Source organism: Microcaecilia unicolor, chromosome 13 (assembly GCF_901765095.1).
Source record: "Microcaecilia unicolor chromosome 13, aMicUni1.1, whole genome shotgun sequence".
In the NCBI taxonomy this organism is placed as follows: Eukaryota; Metazoa; Chordata; class Amphibia; order Gymnophiona; family Siphonopidae; genus Microcaecilia; species Microcaecilia unicolor.
In genome coordinates, this window is record NC_044043.1 from 77,150,107 (window position 1) to 77,169,096 (window position 18,990).

The window sequence follows — 18,990 nt, forward strand, 5'->3', positions numbered from 1 at the left end:
CCTCTTTTCTCTAGGTCTCCCTCTCTCTCTCTCTTTTTCTCTACCCCCGCTTCACCATCGCTCTCCTCTCTTCCCCGTCCCCTTTGCTCCAGGTCTGTCTCCCTTCCCCTCCACCATCTCTCCCCTGGGTTTCAATGCACTCTCTGAGCACATGAAGGACCAGCGTGGTGGGGGGGGGGGGGGGGGGGAGAGATGGAGTAGTGCTAGACCCAGTCTGGGGGTAGGGAGGAGAGCTGGAGTGATGCTGGATCTGGATGTGGGGGCAGAAAGGGAAGGTACAACTTCAGGCAACCCCTACCATTGGCCGGCCCTGGGCATTTTGCTGGGCTTGCTCAATGGTAACTACACCCCTGATCTATGGTATAATTGCACGATGGAAAATAGGTTCTGGAACAAGGGCTCATAAGGTAGGACCTATGAGTAATCTAAGGAGATACTGCACATGGATTTATGGGCACAGGAGTTCTGTGCAGCCCACTTTGTAGTAACTAATGCACATTCTAAATTTAACATCTAAATTGAATCACAATGATGGAAAAACACATTAAAAACTGCAAAAATCAAATTGATTTAAAGAAGGTAAGTCTAAACAAAGATGCTCAATATCTGACAAATGTAAAATAAGCTGAAAAATGATCCGACTAAAATCACTGAAAGTTAAAAGTATAAAAATGTTTTTTTAAACATATTCTTACCTTAAAACATGTCCCTGGGAGGTAAATTAGCTATAAATATCTTTAAAATAAACTAACTGATGTTCTTTGATTTGATGTATTTAAATTGCGATTTTGGTGCCATTTTGGCACTCAGGAGCTGATCTGTCCAATGCAGTGAATGTAAATTTGGCTCCTAAGTAATTGTAATGGGGAGAATAGGAAGGACAATAGTTTAGTGTGGCCCATTGATGAATGTGTGGGTACCACAGATGCCAATCGATGAAAGCCCAGTTACCCATAGATGAATGCGTGTCTGCCATAGAGGCTCATCAATGAATGCATGGCTGCTGTAGTAACATAGTAACATAGTAGATGACGGCAGAAAAAGACCTGCACGGTCCATCCAGTCTGCCCAACAAGATAACTCATATGTGCCACATTTTGTGTATACCTTACCTTGATTTGTACCTGTCCTTTTCAGGGCACAGACCGTATAAGTCTGCCCAGCACTATCCCCGCCTCCCATCCACCAGCCCCGCCTCCCACCACCGGCTCTGGCACAGACCGTATAAGTCTGCCCAGCACTATCCCCGCCTCCCGCCACCGGCTCTGCCACCCAATCTCGGCTAAGCTCCTTAGGATCCATTCCTTAGGCCCATGATTATTCATGAGTTTGACACACTTGCTCAAGCCAATTTTTTTTGTTTTGCAGTCCTAATCCTGCATCTCCTCTACATTAACCATTGCCAGATCAAAATACTTTCCCTCAAATGCAACGGAAATAGGAGTAAAAACAGCAGTCTGCTAATCCCAGTTAAAATGCAAGATACATATTTTTTTTTTGTTTCCATCAATCCCACTGGAAGATATTGCTCACATTTTCACTTCTTTGTCCTGTACTTTAGAATTAAAGAAACGTGTCTCATTTTCAGCTGAGAATGTAAAGTTAATAAAATTGGGATTTTGAGCCGTGCTGGACCTCTGACGTCTTAATTAAAGAGTCTTAAAGCTACCAAGAAAGCACTGGTGCTGACTGGCACAGCCAGAGCTTGAGAAAGGCCAGGAAAAAGATTGATCGAATAAACTGCTCAACATCTCTTCCTAATCCATCAGGGCAGGGACAATAAGCACTGAAAGCATCTATTTACCATGCATCAATCAAGTTTGCTAAGCAATTTCTAATTAATCATACTGCATTTTTTTCTGTTTATAGCTCTGGAGCAGCAGGTTTTGGGGGAGGGGGTGCTAGAAAGTGGGTCCTGGAAAGGCTTGGAAGAGGATCCCAAGATAAAACCTCATTAGGAGCATTCCAAGGTTGGCTGCTGGCAGCATGCTACTGGTTTTCTGAAGCATAGAAATACACTGTCACATCTAATAATGACTGGAAAATGTTGCCAAAAAATAAGCATTGCCAAAATTTTCAATTCCCCTGCAAGGATTAATGTGTTTCCTGCTTTAAATTCATTTTGAATAAATTAGCTTGGCTGCCATGTTTGTCTACTTGGATACATAAAGTAACGTTCAATAAAAAAATTATAGGTGATACCTTTTAATGCAAATCTGTGATTTGCTTTTAGGGATGTGCACAGCACACATATTTTTTAGTTTGTTTTCAGTTTGGCTCTTTTCTAAATTTGATGCCTTTTTTTTTGTTCATTTCACATATTTGTTTGAATAAGACATTTTTAATGCATGTCAAAACTTTACTAAGGCGCATAGACGCCTACGCACATCCAATGGGCGTCAATTTGGAACTACCGCGAGCCCCGGGCGATAATTTCCATTTTTTTAAGCGCATCCGATATGTGCATCCGAAAATATTTTTTATTTTCTACCGTGTGGTGCTGTTCGGGTGGTAATCGGCAGCGTACATGCCTGGTTAACGCGTGAGACCTTACCACTAAGTCAATGGGTGGTGGTAAGCTCTCAGGGCCAAAATGGATGCGCACCAATTTTTATTTAGCTGCACATCCATTTTCAGCCAAAAAAAGGCCTTTTTTGCAGGCGCGCTGAAAAATGGATCTGCACGCATCCAATGCACGCATCTACACCAGCGCAGGCCATTTTTCAGCACACTCTAGGAAAAGGACCCCTTACTCAGGTCTTTCCTGTGTGCTAAGGCCATTTTTACCTGAGCAAGAAAAACCCTGATTTTCTATTTTTTTTTTTTTTTGCATTAACAGCTACACATTGATGTTATCATTAGTATGTGACCAAACAGATGAAGAGGAATCCAGTAAAACTTATGTTTAATTTTTACAAAACATTTCTAAAAGGCAAGGAAAAGACCTCAAAATGCCCGACTGCTTGCTTTCAATTTTCAGCGGTTTAAACTGGGGGCGTGGTTTGAAGCAGCACTAAGCCGTGATTAGAACAAGAGGGAGGAGAGAAATTCCAAGATGGCGGCCGAGTAAGATGTTGGGAAGATAGCTCTGCTGTTTTTCGCTCTACTCCTGCAACATTTTTGCCTTGACTACCTCGAAATTTTAAATAATATGCCTAAAAGGAAAGGTAAAGCGCGAGCAAGCCCCGTTACTCCCTCCTTACCTAGAGCTGGAACGATGGAGCACTTCCTTTTACCGGGCACATCGTCGGGGACTGTTTCGCTGCTGGAGGGTTTAGGGAGAGGTCTCCCGTTCCCCCAGCTTGAACATGAGATATCCTTTAGCCCCGAGACGAGGCTTCCTCCTCCTATGCCGGCTACGACGTCGATTTCGGACCAGAAACCCCTTGGTGCGCAAGTCGCGACGGGGTTTCCTGGCACGGGCCCTGAGTCGGCGCCCGAGAAGCCGAGGACTCCTTCTGAGGAGAACGCAGAAGTGAAGAGAGGAGAGATTGTTCCTGTGGAAGAGCTCGGAGTAGCAGGAGGTCAATCAACTTTGCCTACAACCTCAATTGATTTTTCAAGTAAGTCGTTTTTACCTGAAAAGCCCCAACAAATAACTCTGGATAACATATGGGAAGCGCTTGTAGGTTTAGAAGCCTCATTCACTCAACAATTTACTCAGTTAAATAAGAAATTCACATTAGACAATGAAAGGATCACTGAAATGGATATGATGTTAAAATCTGTGAGCAAGGAAGTTGAAACTAATTCTTCTGCAATTAAAAACTCTCAACAAATACAAATAAATTTAATAAAAGAGAATATGTATCTTCAAAATAGGATTGAAGTATTGGAGAACTATCAACGCTCAAATGCTCTCAGACTGATAAATTTTCCTAAACAAGTTGCTATTTCCCCATTGATAACCTTTAAGCAATATTTAACAGACGCTTTAAAAATTCCAGAAAAAACACATCCACCTATTTCAAAGATTTTCTATATAGAACCGTTTCGCAAGAAAGACTCTTCACAAAGGGAGGAAGCTAAAACCCAATCATTGGATCTAAATTTGACTCAGATTATTGAAGGAGACAATGAGGGTTTAACAACAGCAACACTTAAAGTGATTTTCATACTCCAACCGGATAGAGACTGGATCCTCAAACAATTTTTTCTAAATAAGAGACCTGATTTCCTAAATTGCAAGATAAGAATGTATCCGGATGTCTCTAGAAACACTCAAAAGAAAAGACAGGAATTTCTGAAACTGAGACCAAAGGCAATACAACTTGGCGCCTTATTTTGGCTGAACTTTCCCTGCAAGTGCGTGATAAAACTTAATTCAATTAAGTATGTATTTTTTGAGGCTAATCAATTAAACTCTTTTTTGGAGACAAAGTTGAGAGACTTACATCCTCCATTATCAGGAACACTAATAACTTCAACTCCATAATAATTGTATATTGCTTGGTATCCTTATATCAGCCTCCATTTGTTAAATTTTGAAGTTAGCTTCAAAAATTGGAATATTTGCCTGAAAATTGTGATAATTCTCCCCTATATTGTGGACTATAGACGAGTAATGATCTTCTTGTTAAAATAATTTTTTCTTTTCTTTGATGTATTTTTAAGAATTTACCAAGATACTAAATCGTCTTTATCTGTAATCAAGATATTATGCTTGAATATATTTTGAAATGAATAAATAAATAAAAAAAAATAAAAAAAAAAAAAGAACAAGAGGGAGGAAAAAAAAAATTTTCAATGCTTTCTCTGTCGAAGCACAGCCCTTGAAAAAGCCTGTAAGCGAAACGGATGGGGCCACCATCGAGCAACAGATAAGTGCTCGACTTTACTTTATTTGTGAAAATAGCTGCTTCGTAGCATTTCATAAGAATTGGTAAAGGTTTTTGTGAACCAAATAAAATTTGAAGTTAGCATTCAGATTGGTAATATATTTAAAAAAATGTTACAAAAAAGAATAAATTTGCTAAAATCTTTTTGGAAATAAATTAAAAGTTGAAGTCATTGTTTCAAGCAAGGTTTTTATGACCAGTGATGAACACCACGCCCCCAGTTAAAGCCGCTGAAAATTGAAAGTAAGCAATCAGGCGTTTTGAGGTCTTTTTCTTGCCTTTTAGAAATATTTTGTAAAAATTAAACATTATATTTCCATATAAGTTTTACTGGATTCCTCTTCATCTGTTTGGTGAACTTACGCTTTGGAGTCCTTTATGGTGATCCTCCTACCATTGTCTACTCGTCATTAGTGTGTGGCCATTTTTGAAAATTCCCGTGTGACCACTCATCAGTTTTGTAGGTGGTAAGGGCTTCTGCGTTATACATGTCCTAACCAGTCCCCGTGTAATAATAGATGTGCTAACTGGTTAGCGCAGGAATGCCCATTGTCTGCCCCGACATGCCCCCTCAAAAAATAGAAAAATATATTAGGACGTGGTCAGTGCACACACTCTCAAATTACCATGAGACGCATTAATCCATTTTTTTTCATTTTAAATCATATTTCAAGGTTATACACTTGAACCGGAAAAGCGTTATACACAGTGGTGTGCTGGAGCAGGCTCTCACAGGCTCGCAAGAGCCGGTTGTTAAGTTTTTAAGAATTTTGGGAGCCAGTTGTTAAAGTAGGGCCCTCCAAGGCTACTTTAACAACTGGTTCCCAAAATGTGGGCTTGGGCACCCTGCTGAATTATCTTTTACTTTGCTGGTGGGGATGCTGAGCCCTGCCAGCCAAGTAAATAGACTGCTGCTGCTCCCAGCTCCTTGTTTCTAGTTCTGAGCAGCAGGCTGGGACTTCTCCAGCGTGTGTGAGAAGTTTCAGCATGCTGCTCAGAGCAAGACATTGGGAGTGGTGGCAGTCCATTTATTGGTTGCCAGTAAAGGTATGCCTAGCGTGCCCGCACGAAGGGAGGGAGGAGAGAGAGGCAAGTGTTGCTCCCCCCCCCCCACCCGGCCAACCCTGGCCCTTCCAACTGCAGAGCTGGCTACGTCCGGAGAAAGAGCCTGTTGTTAAAAATTTACCAGCACACCCCTGGTTATACATCACAATTCTCAAATAATATAATATAACATTACATAATTAACGACACTCAAGCCCACTTAAATTGGGTTCCAAGAAAGTCAAAAATCAGGAGGAATTAGAAGAAAAAAACAATTTGCAAAGCTAATCAGCACCTAGTACAGGACAGATACTAATAAAATTAAACTCCTTCAGTTCTTTTTGAGGCAATGAATGATGTCAAATGTGAAGGGTCCATATAAACATATTTTACTGAATTGTATCGAAATACTCCACTTTTTGTTGTTGTTATACGTGTGTCAACGCTTGACGCAACTTACCAAAAGGCCCTTAATTGACTTATTGAATGTTACTTTGTAGAATTTTTGAAGGCATACTAAAGAATGAATTGCACCATAACGAATGCACATCTCTACTCGCTTTTGAGAATTATGCTCCATTCATCAGGTGAACACAAAATATGCTCATTCTGCATTGCCGTGAAATAAGAAGTATCCCTCCTAAAAGCTGTGAAGATATGGATTAAGGGGCCCTTTTACTAGAGGGTGGAAGGGGTAGCTTGGCGCGTTGCAAATCAGGTCTACCGCCGGGCTCACCCAGGAGATGGCAGTAGTCCCGTCTATTCTGCACACCGCTTCTGGTGCTAGAAAATAGTTTTATTTTCTAGTGGGGGAGGGGGGTGCCCAGCCGTAATTGGGCAGAGCTGTGGGGTGCCCAGTTCAGGGCCGCCGAGAGACCTGGCCCGGCCCCGCCCCTGCTGCCCCGCCCCCTGAGGTCGCCGCCACCACTCCCCCTCCACCCCCGAGGTCACCACTGCTCCCCCCCGAGTTCGCCACCACTCCCCCCTCCACCTCCCCGAGGTCGCTGCCGCCGCTCCCCCCCTCCGTCCACCACCGGGCCAGGCCCCCTGCATTGAAATCGCAGTCTCACCTCCGTGAAAGCAGCGATGCAGGCACCAGAAGCCCTCTCTTTGGCCCTCCTTCCCTTCTTGTGTCCCGCCCTCGCGGAACTAATGTCAGACGAGGGCGGGACACAGGGAGGGAAGGAGGGCCAAAGGGAGGAGTTCTGCTGCCTGCAGTGCTGCTTTCACGGAGGCGAGACTGAGATTTCAATGCAGGGGGCAGATGTTCGATGACGGAAAGCAGGTGGGACTGCGGCACCGGGCCCGGGGAATTTTGTCCCCCCTGCCCCCTCCTCTCTCGGCGGCTATGGCCCAGTTACCACCAGGTTAGCACTGGAGGTGGTAAGGGCTCTAGTTGTAAATGGCCACTTGGCAATATTTTGCTTACCACGTGGCAATTTACCAGTCCTTCTGAAAAAAGCTCTTTTACCAACGGCGGCAAAAGGTGGCCTCGGCATGCAGCATGCGCCGATGCCACTGCAGGCCATTTTTACCTTCATTTGGTAAACGATCCACTAAGTTAGTCCTCTAAAAAGTTATCATGTGCAGTGAATCCATTACAAAGAAATGCTGTCTTATCTTTGGGTTTATATCATTTGCACTATAACCTGTGTGCCTGGTACCACATAGGAAGTGAACAACCTATAATGATGCAAGACATGTTCTTTCCACTGTTAAAAAAAATAAATAAAGCAGTAATAAGGATTTTCAACTTTAATCTAACTGGTTCCGTTATTCTCAGACACGAATACTGAAGCTTCGTGCTCAAGGGCCCACCTCACAATGGAGAACATAGGTTCAGGGTGTCTGCCTATGTTTCTCCTTGTAAATTGTTTTCTAATTCAGGGACGACAAAGAAAGATGGTGCATCTGTCAGGACTGGAGCAATTAGGGTAATTAAAACAGAAAGCTTATTGGGTAAACAAGCTCTAAGATTGTGACCCTTTAATTAATGGAGTACAGGGAGGAATTACAGCAGTGGCAAGATAATTAACACATGCACTTAAAAGAAACTGCTAGATGAGGGTAATATAGGACAGTAAGGCAAAGATCCGCATCACCAACGGACTTAGAGGTGAACAAATGTTGTTTAGCAAGACACAAAGATTAGCAGTGTTGGAGTGCCGGAGAGCAGAAGACAGATCCGATTAGGGCAATTTATGTTTTCATGGTCTTTGTTAGAAACCCATTTAGACAATCCTGCTTTTTGGAATAAACTCAATGAAATAATCTTTTACATTTTGGAGGTAACTTTTTTAAGGAGGCACTTGCTTAGACACAATTTTCTAAAGAATAGAAAGGGCCTACTTTTCTATATAAAATACTAGCATATGTACCATAACCTGTATCTATGTCGCAGACACGGACATTTACAGACCCCCAAAATCTATATATGGCACCTTAACTTCTACGTGCTAATTTGGCTGCATGGCCAAACTGAACGCACAACTTAATTGATTAACAAGCCAATCAGTGCTCATAATTGGCACTTAACAATCAATTAATGGCACTAATTGGCTGCAAGTCCTCCACAGCATCTGGAAAGCTGCTGTTGGGAGTGCTGGGCACCTCCACCATGCACCTCCCGGCCAAGAAAAGGCTTACCAGGGGGTAGGCCGAAGCCAGCATTCCTCCCCCTGAGGGTATCCTTCTGGCTTTTGCCATTGCCTTATCTACCTGTTTGAACACCCAAAAGTTATGATAGGATTACCCCCCCCCCCCCAGGTCCTGCTCTTCTTTTAAGCAGAGAAGTACTTCGCCCTCTATATTGTACCTCTTCTTTGGGTTTTTGCAGTCTTGTACTTTTTCGCATTAAATCTTAGCTGCCAACCGCTAGATCCTTCCTCAAACTTTGTTGGATTCGTCTGAATTTATTCCACACCTTCCAGAGTGTCTACTCTGTTGCAGTTTTTAGTATCATCCGTAAAAACGTAAAGCCCTTCTGCAATGCCACTTACAAAAATATTGCAGTAGGAACTTCCTTTGGCTCCCTCCCTCCCTTCTTGTGTCTGTAGCTTGCCTTCAAGCGCACCTGCCCCATGTATTTTCCAATTGCTAATGTCCTACTGCATTCTGCTGATTCCTAAGTGTTTGCTACACTGGATTGGTCATGGAAATGGGATTGTCATCAGAAAGCAGAGAGGAGGAGTTTGCTGTTCAACATCATAGCCCTCCATGTGACTCAAAAAGGCTCCAGCGCATGACAAGAGTAGCTCACTGCACAGAACATGAGATAGCATCCAATCATATGTGACACATGCACAATGCAAATGACCTGGCATATCTGCCTTGTAACAAGGGTGATGAGCTGGGCCCATCCTGGTTTTATATCATGCATAAAGATGTAATCCAATATTTCAGAAATATATCCAGTCATGGACCAAAACCAACATTGGCCAAGTACATTCCTTTGCAGTGCCGGCCCAAGGCAAGATGCCGCTGAGGCGAAGCTAAGATGCCCCCCCCCCCCCCAGGCCGAGATGCTGCCTCCCCCATTACCTTTTCCTCATGTTCCAAACCCAGCAGCGACAGCGATTCCCATACGCTGCCCTGCCACCGGCACCCACCTCTTCCCTTTACTTCAGCTGCCTAAGCCTCTGATGAAACAGGAAGTTACATCAGAGATTCGGCTGCAGTAAAGGGAAGAGGTAGTTGCCAGCGACAGGGCAGTGTGATGAAACAGGTAAATGCCGCGAACAGGGTGGCCACTCTCCAAAGAGTGGAGAGATGCCACCCCTGAAGAGTGCTGCCTGAGGCCCCCACCTTAGGTGGCCTAATGGTCTATGGTCACCCCAATTTGGGATGTAATTAATGTTCTTCATCAACATCCTATATTTATGCACTTAGGGACCCTTTTACTAAGCCAGGCTACCGTGTGGCCAAGGTTTTTTATATGTGTCCACTAAGCGCGCCAGAAAATTTCCAGCGTGCGTAGCTAACCGGGCAGTAATCGGCATTGTACACGCGTAGACCATTATTGCACACAAGGCATGAGACCTTACCACTAGGTCAGTGGATGTTGGTATGGTCTCAGGCCCAAAATAGATGCGCTCCAATTTTTATTTTGCCGTACGTCCATTTTCAGCAACAAAAAAAAAGGCCTTTTTTGCAGGTTTCACTGAAAAATGGACCTGCGTGCATCCAATACATGTCTCTACACCAGCGCAGGCCATTTGTCGGCGCAGGCCTTAGTGAAAGGACCCCTTAAAAAGGCCTAGGGTTGATCTGATGGCTCCATGGGCGTGTATAACACTCAGTAGCATGGGGGGGGGGCATGTCTGGGGGGCGGAGAATGTGATTAAAAAGTGAATTACACACCATGTTAACCACCACGGCGACCTGCAAAGGTCATGCAAATAAAAGGAAGCAATATGTAATACGTTTTATCTTATCCCACTGAAGCTAGTTCAGAACCACACCTTGGGGGGGAAAATGATGCCAGTAACCTGCTTCATGAAGAAGGAGGAGAAGGGGAGACAGAAAGGGACTTGGGCCTGTTTTATCAAGCCGTGCTGCAATACAGATGGAGCCCATTCAAAGCGAAAGGGCTTTGTCGGCATTAGCACACAGGGACGTGTAGCGTGGCTTTAAAAAAAGAGGCCCTTTATTTCGATGCAACAACTAAAAATTTAATGCATCTGGCCACAGAGATGCTTCAGGGATACTCTGGGTATTTTCATGGATGCTTATTGTCATGACTTTTATTATTCACTAGTAAAAAAAGGCCCGTTTCTGACACAAATGAAACGGGCGCTAGCAAGGTTTTCCTCGGCTCCCCTGCAGCCACCCATGTCCAGCGACCCTCCTCTCCCCCTGCGCCCACTTTTGCCGACTTTTTTTATTATTCATAAGACATGCCTTAGAATATAATCGATACTATTCAAATCAGGAAATACATTTTTGTTTTTGTTTTTTTAATTCCTGCTCATGATTCACTACTTTTCATATAAACCTAATTCCCCACCGATAGATTTTATTGAAAGAGGTTTGGTATGTGTATATAACCATTTCCCAGGTATTAAACAAATGTAGAACAATTTATTTTCTGCAGGCCCCTGTTCCTTACTAGCCTTCCCAGCTAACATTTTTTGGGTTACAGACATGAGCACCTCCAGCTAAACAAGGACACAAGGATTTTCTGGAGCCCATCTTAAATCATGATGGTCATATGAGAGTTTTTATTGTTGTAGTTTCACAGAAACTGCATGCCCGTCAGCCAGTCCTGACACATTAGCTGAAACTGACTGGTAGCCAGTCCAGCAAGCCAAAACTGTATGCATCTAGAACATTTCCCTACAAATGTGTATGCTAATTGAAAACACTATACTCTTTACAAGGAAAAAATTGCATATAACATCCATATATATAATATACTGGAATAATGGGGTGCCTGCTGTTCCTCTCCCTTCAACTTTCTCATCTGCTAACAGGAGGTCAGTCTCTGATTGGACACCTGCAGGGCTCGAGAATAAAGAGCGAGAAAAGCTAAAACACAAAGGGGCCACGTTTTGTTTCAATGCATTTTTCCCTGAAACAACAACACAACAATATTTCAAGATATGTATACACACCACAGATCACCGTTCTGCAGACCCCACTCAGAAAATTATAGTCACCAAAGGAAGGACTTTGGAGATCAGGTTCTAGAGCCGTTTAAGGTGATTTGTTTTTCTAAACAAATGAGATTAGATTACAAGAAGAAAAAGCAGCAAGGTTGCATGAAAGGAAAACTAGGGTTCAGGGTTCCTATTTGGTAGTCCTACGTGCAATGTCCACACTTTGCACCGGTGAGTCATAAAAAGTGACTTTCTGCTGTTTTCATACGCATTTGCCCGATTTTCAGCTGCCATTACTGCATTAAAAAAACGAGGAAAAAAATCCCACACAATATCATTGTCTCAGATGCTATTTCAAAATCTTAACTATTTTTCATTGGGGATTTTTCCCCTTGTTAGCAGCTGTACTACAGACACACACACGCGCACACACGCACGTGTGTATAATATACATACATACATCCTCCTCAAATGCATATAAAATATTTCCCCAGAAAGAAAAAAAGAAATCCAAATGAAAAAAGAATAGCTTTGTAAAATATTGTAAGAACAAAATAGCCCCCCAATTTTTTTTAACTAATTGAATACATTAAATAAGATATGCTTAGAAAGCTCACTAATACAACATGCTCTGCAAAGCTCTTTTAATAAAAATTGTATTTAGAATTTGACCATAATGGCTATCCTTGCTTGCCAAAACATGACTTCTTAGCAGGTGATTTTCATCAAGTACATCTGAAACGGTACCTAAATGAATTAGCAATAAAATGGACTTTGAGCTACCAGTGGGGGCCTCCATTAATCTTGGGTTAATCACTAAAGAGATGCCATTCACGTTTCTTAAGAAGTCACATTTTTTCCCCTCGCTGGTGACCAGATTTCATAAAGTAACATATTTCTAATGAAAGGGCTCTGCTTGAATTAAAAACCCTGAAGGTTTATGTAGATTTTAGTTTTGATTACTGCTGGCATGGGCTCTTAGCAGACTCCGGAAGGAAGGTCCACAGTGAAAGAGTCCCCAGCATGCAGTTCATAATATTCCTTGAAATAAAATAGTGCGCTTGTACTTAGTGCCTTTAATCAGCTCTGACTTTTGATAGTCAAACAATAGCTAATTACAGTAACACCTGCCTTCCAAGCCATGTCATGTAGGTTATTGCCAAAGAGAGACCTTGTATCTTAGCTGCGTGATTATTATAGAGTCAAAAATCTATCTGTAAAAAGTAACTATAACTGACACGTTGCAACTTCGGCGGTCATTATCGGGGCGTAATTTCTCTCCTTCCCCTAGTAGCTTTTCCATTACATTCTTCTGAACATTAGCATCTGGGTTTTTTTTCTCCTTTTGAAGGGAAAAATATCAATATTTGAAGTCTGTAGCAGTTACATTGGGAATTTTCGGTTTCGCAAAGGCATTGTTGAGGAGGTGGGTGGAGAAAGGATGGGGGTCCTGGTGGCTCAGTGGGGGAGGGAAGGCATATTTGCATATCTGACTCAACATGGTATGCTTACAAAGAACAGATATGCTATAATAAAAAATATTTTACACAGTTTGTTATACAAATAATTTGAATATTCTGTTGATTTTACAGGTTTAATATGTAGGCTGGTATAGCTGCCACTCAACTGAACCATGTTTCAAAATCAAGTGCACTGCAGCTATCTATCTATCTATCTATCTATCTATCTATCTATCTATCTATCTATCTATCTATATGATTTTCTATGATTTCAAACATTGATGCTTTAAAAAATTCTGAAATACGTAATTGCATTAGCTGTAATTTGAAAACTAGTCTCTATGGAAGCAATAAATTATGGTCTAGTTTAAGACTTCACATTAATTTTGTTACCAAATAAGCCCCCCCCCCCCCCCCCATCCCCTTCCCATCGTTTTCACAAAACCAGTCAAGTGAGTAACATTAGTTGCTGGCTACAGGCACAACAGCCCTTGTTACAAGATCCCCAGAATTACCGACAGCGGTGTGTGTAATAACATGATGGATGCTTCATCCTCTGGGTACAAAGACACACTGATGCCGAAGGAAAAAGGGAACACTCTGTTTATTCGGGCCCTATAAATCGAAGTGTATGATAGGGGTTCTATGTTGTTGTGTGAAATCCCATAACTAGAGTTTCTTCCCACATCTGTTGATTCATTTAAACAGCCTTTGCTCAAATTATATTTGGAAGTGTCGGAGAATAAAACTCATTGCTGGCATAAATCTGTAAGCCGTTGTTGCTTTAAAATGTTGTCTAAAAAAGACAGAAACCTCAAATTTCTTTCAGGGGCCCTTTTACTAAGCCGCACGAGCATCTACACGCTCTCAACGCACACCAAAATGGAATTACCGCCCGGCTACTGTGTAGCTCTTGCGGTAATTTCATTTTTGGCGTGTGTCCAATTCGCACGTCTGAAAAATATTTTTTTTTATTTTCAGGTGTGAGTATCGGGCGCATGCCAAGTGGCATTTGACGCGCGTAGGTCATTACCGCCCGGTTACCACGAGTCTTTACCACTAGGTCAATGGCTGGCAGTAAGGTCTCAGGCCCAAAATGGATGCATGCTGATTTTCATTTTGCCGCACGTCCATTTTCAGCAAAAATATTTTAAAAGGCCTTTTTTACAGGTGCGCTGAAAAATGATTCTGCGCGCACCCAAAACACGTGCTTATACTACCACAATCCATTTTTCAGCTCACCATAGTAAAAGGAGTCCTCTTTTGTATATGGTTTTAATATCATGCGAATGATTAGGGCAAACTTTTCATTTTCTTTTCATATTTCAAATAATACTCAACAGAGATTGTACTATTAAAGGCACACGCTGATGCTTTAAATAATTTTAGTGTTTACTTTAACTTTCGGAGGGGTTCCGTTAGCCCTTAAAAATTAACTGTATTAAATTAGTCCAATACGAAGGAATCACACTGAAATTATTTGTGTTCACTGACCTTTCTTTCTGCACATTCAAGTAGACTAACATGACAAGAACACTAATTTATCAATGAAAATACATAAGATCATTTCAATGAGGCCCTGAATGCTAATGATACAGTAATAGTGATGGGGAAATAATTCTACTTTTGAATCTTATTGCATACATTTTGGCAAATTTGTTTCACCCTTTCGAATAGGTATCTAAATATTCCAAAATGATAAGAACGTAAATGTTGCCATATTGGGACAGACCGAAGGTCCATCAAGCCCAGTATCCTGTTTCTAACAGTGGCCAAACCAGGTCACAAGTACCTGGCAAGATTCCAGAACAGTACAATACATTTTATGCTGCTTATCCTAGAAATAAGCTGTGGATTTTCTCCAAGTCCACTGTAATAATTGCTTATGGACTTTTCTTTTAAGAAGATATCTAAACCGTTTTTAAACCCCGCTAAGCTAATTGCATTTACCACATTCTCGGGCACAGAATTCCAGAGTTTAATTACACATTGAGTGAAGAAATATTTTCTATGATTTGTTTTAAATTTACTACTTTGTAGCTTCATTGTGTGGAATTTATTCTTTCTATTCAAAGAGCACATACTTAGGAGACATGTCAGAATATGTGTTAGTCTGAACAGACTTTCATGATGTGAACAAAATATCACCTGATATTCAAAATTGGATTTCCTAACTCCTTTTTTAACCATTTTATCCAGCTCTAGCAATACTAATAAGAAATTTACTCTAATAGCTTATATAGATAAATATAGGAGGTAATTTTAGAAGGCTTGTCTGACATTTGTACATGTAAGTAGTGGGTTTATTTGTATAAATGGCCCTGTGATCTAACCAACAATATTTGAAGAGCTGTTTCTTGCATATGTATGTCTGCAGCACACATGGTTTTCAAAGGAACATGTTTAGGCATAGTTTAAGCTGGCCTCTAAGGTATGCATGTATTTCTTATTTTACACTGGAAATATACATATACCCCCAGATTCCATAAATAGTGTGCAAATTTATGCACGAAAAATTGTGCACTATCCTGAAATGCGTGCACAATTAAATTGATTAACGAACCAATTAGCAGCAATAATTGGGTGCTATCAATTTTAAATGTAAAACAAATTGGAGAAAATATTTCTTCACTCGATGTGTAATTAAACTCTGGAATTTGTTGCCAGAGAATGTAGTAAAAGCGGTTAGCTTAGTGGGGTTTAAAAAAGGGTTGCATGGCTTCCTAAAGGAAAAGTCCATAGACCATTATTAAAATGGGCTTGGGGAAATCCATTGCTTATTTCTAGAATAAAGTAGCATAAAATGTATTGTACTTTTTTGGGACCTTGCCAGATATTTGTGACCTGGATTGGCCACTGTTGGAAACAGGATGCTGAGCTTGATGGACCTGCGGTCTGTCCCAGTATGGCAATACTTATGTACTTATGTAATTTGGATTTGCATGTGCATTTTGCTACATGTTATTCTATAAAGATCCACATGTATGTTCTTATAGCACATAACTGAAAAGGGGGTATGGCCACAGTAGGGGCACGGGTGGCACTGTTCCCTCTAAGCTGAGTGGAAGTCTTCCACCTACAGTCCTGCCAGAGACGGGCAAGTTCTGCAGGACTCCAGGTAACCTGCCTGTCCTTAGCAATTGAAAACACAATATTGAAGCAGCACCCCCTACTGGCAGCAATGCAGTTGGAGGACACCTGCTGAACAGAGAGGGAATAGTGACAAGCGGGTCGGGGCATTCATTAATGATCCGTGCCTAACCTACGTGCCAGGATTTACACTAGGTTTTCGTTGGTGTAAATCCTCACACCCAATGTTTGGTGCAGACGTTGGCTCTAAGCGCTATCCTATAAGGGGAAAATTCTTTATATGGCACCTTAAAAATCAGTGACGCAAAGCCACGAGGTTAGTATGATTCTATGAAGCTTAGCGGAGATTGGATGGCAGAGCCTGTGGGGGGGAGGAGGGGCTAGTGGTTGGGAGGCGGGGCTAGTGCTGGGCAGACTTCTACGGTCTGTGCCCTGAAAATGGCAGATACAAATCAAAGTCTGGTATACACATAAAGCAGCACATATGAGTTTAGCTTGTTGCGCAGACTGGATGGACCGTACAGGTCTTTCTCTGCCGTCATCTACTATGTTACTCAAGATACTATGTTATAAACTGAGCCTAAAGTTAGGTATAGCTTATAGAATATGCTCATGCACCATTCTTGTGCCTAACATTTAGGTGTACCCATTTAGGCCACCTAAAACTAGGCTTACATACCTATACCTAAGTTAGGTGTAGATCGGGTGTATTCTATAATAGTGTGCAAAGGGGCCCTTTTACTAAGCCGCGTGAGGCACCTACATATGCTCAACATGCATCAATTTGGAGTAACCGCCCGGCTACCGCATGGCCCTTGCAATAATTTCATTTTTGATGCGCGTCCACTGTGCGTGACAGAAAATAATTTTTATTTTCTGGTGTGTGGCAGGAACCAGGTGCATAGATGATTACCACACGGTTAACGCGCAAGATGTTACCGCTAAGTCAATGGCTGGTGGTAAAGTCTCAGACCCAAAACGGACACGCGCCAATTTTTATTTTGACTCGCGTCCATTTTCGGAAAAAATTTTCAAAAAGGCCTTTTTTACAGGCGCACTGAAAAATGGATCTGTGCGCACCCAAAACACGCGCCTACACTAGCGCAGCCCATTTTTTGGCACACCTTAGTAACAGGACTCCATAGTTTTTTGAAATGCCCACAATCTGCCCATTCCATGCTCATGATTATGCCCCCTTGTTGACTGTGTGCATTAGAATTTATGCACATGGTGTTTTAGATTACACCTAGAAACAGGGGTGTAGCCAGACCTCAGCGGGAGGGGGGGCCAGAGCCCAAGGTGGGGGGCACTGTTTAGCCGCCTCCCCCCACCGCCGACCCCCCCTTCCCACCACCGACCCCCCTCCACGTGCCACTTTGGACCCCCCCCGCCGCCGCAACCGCAACCCGCCACACGCCACTTTGGACAGCCGCCACAACTGCAAAAAAAAACCACCACCGCCCGCCCCCCACCCTGCCGCCGCATCAGGTACCTTGTTTGCTGGCAGGGATCCCCAATCCCCGCCAGCCAAAGAGTTTTCTTCAGCGCCGGTCGACTCCGACGCCTTCGTTGTGGGATCATCTGTTTCTGAAGCCTTACGTCCTGCACGAGGCTACATGCACGGTGCAGGACGTAAGGCGTCAGAAACAGATGATCCCACAACGAAGGCACCAGAGTCGACCGGCGCTGAAGAAAACTCTTCGGCTGGCGGGGATTGGGGACCCCTGCCAGCAAACAAGGTACCTGATGCGGCGGCGGGGCAGGCGGCGATGGCAGGGGGGTCAAATGTAGGGGGGGACAGGCTGTAATCTGTGGGGGCCCAAGCCCCATGGCCCCACGTAGCTACGTCCCTGCCCAGAACTCTGCGCATGTAAATTCTTATTAAAGCCATTTAGTGCCGCTAATTGCTTAACATCCAATTGTCGGTGTTAATTGGCTTGTTCAATTAAGTCATGTGGACAATTTGGCCATGCAGCCAAATTTGTGCACACAACTTAAGGCGCCATATATATAATTTGGGGGTAAATGTCACGTAACTCGGAGGGCTAATTATAGAATAGTGCTCAGTACAGATTTTTTTCAGCAGTGTTTTTTGGTGCCATTTACTGAATCTACTCCATAGTTTAGAAAAGCTAGATGCAACATTTATTTATTTATTTATTACACTTGTATCCCACATTTTCCCACCTATTTGCAGGCTCAATGTGGCTTACATTGTACCGTAGAGGCGTTCGCCATCTCCGGTAGAGAAACAAATACAAAGAGTTGATGTGGTCGGATAAGGTTCACATGTTATAGACACATTGGGGAATCGTAGAGAGGAAGAGTTGTGTAGAGTCTATTACGAGCTTTGGTTTCAAATGCCATGTCATCTGTTTTTCTGCTGCTACAAAGACGTCAATGTCCCTTTCATATTTTGGAGGTTTCAATTTATAAAGAAACAGAAACAGAGAAAAAATGAAGGCAGATAATCCAGTTTGTCCATCCATGCCATCTACTCTCCCTATCACTCCCTTAGCCATCCTATGTACCTTGTCCGAAGCTCTGTTGAATTTGGATACTGTCTTTGTCTCCACCACTTCCACTGGAAAGCAGTTGCATGAATTCACTACACTTTCCTTGAGGAAGTATTTCCTCAGCTTATTTCTAAGTCTATAACTTTTCACCTTCGTCCTATGCCCCCTCGTTCCAGAGTTTTCCTTTCAATTGAAAGAGACTTGCATTTTTAAGCATTAAATTCTGCACCTGTTGTATGGCAAGTGTGTCAGCTCTGTGCTCGTTTAGACCTGGGGTTTTCAGGAGAGATGGAGACAACTGTGTAGTAAAAGATGCCTTGAAATGACAAAAAGTTGAGTTTTGCAGCTTTCTTTCTTACTTGGCTCCCCATGGATATCTAGTTATGTAAAATCCATTTATATATGCATATGTGGTAGTTCTAAAAAAAAAAATCTGAGTTTAAAC

General features: G+C 42.5%; 1 protein-coding gene across 2 annotated transcripts in view; it reads left to right on the plus strand.

The window, feature by feature from the left end:
- The window catches only part of PRDM16 (PR/SET domain 16), an 895,576-nt gene that overhangs the window by 486,886 nt on the left and 389,700 nt on the right, over nt 1-18,990 (plus strand). The gene's annotated exons all lie outside the window — the stretch shown is intronic.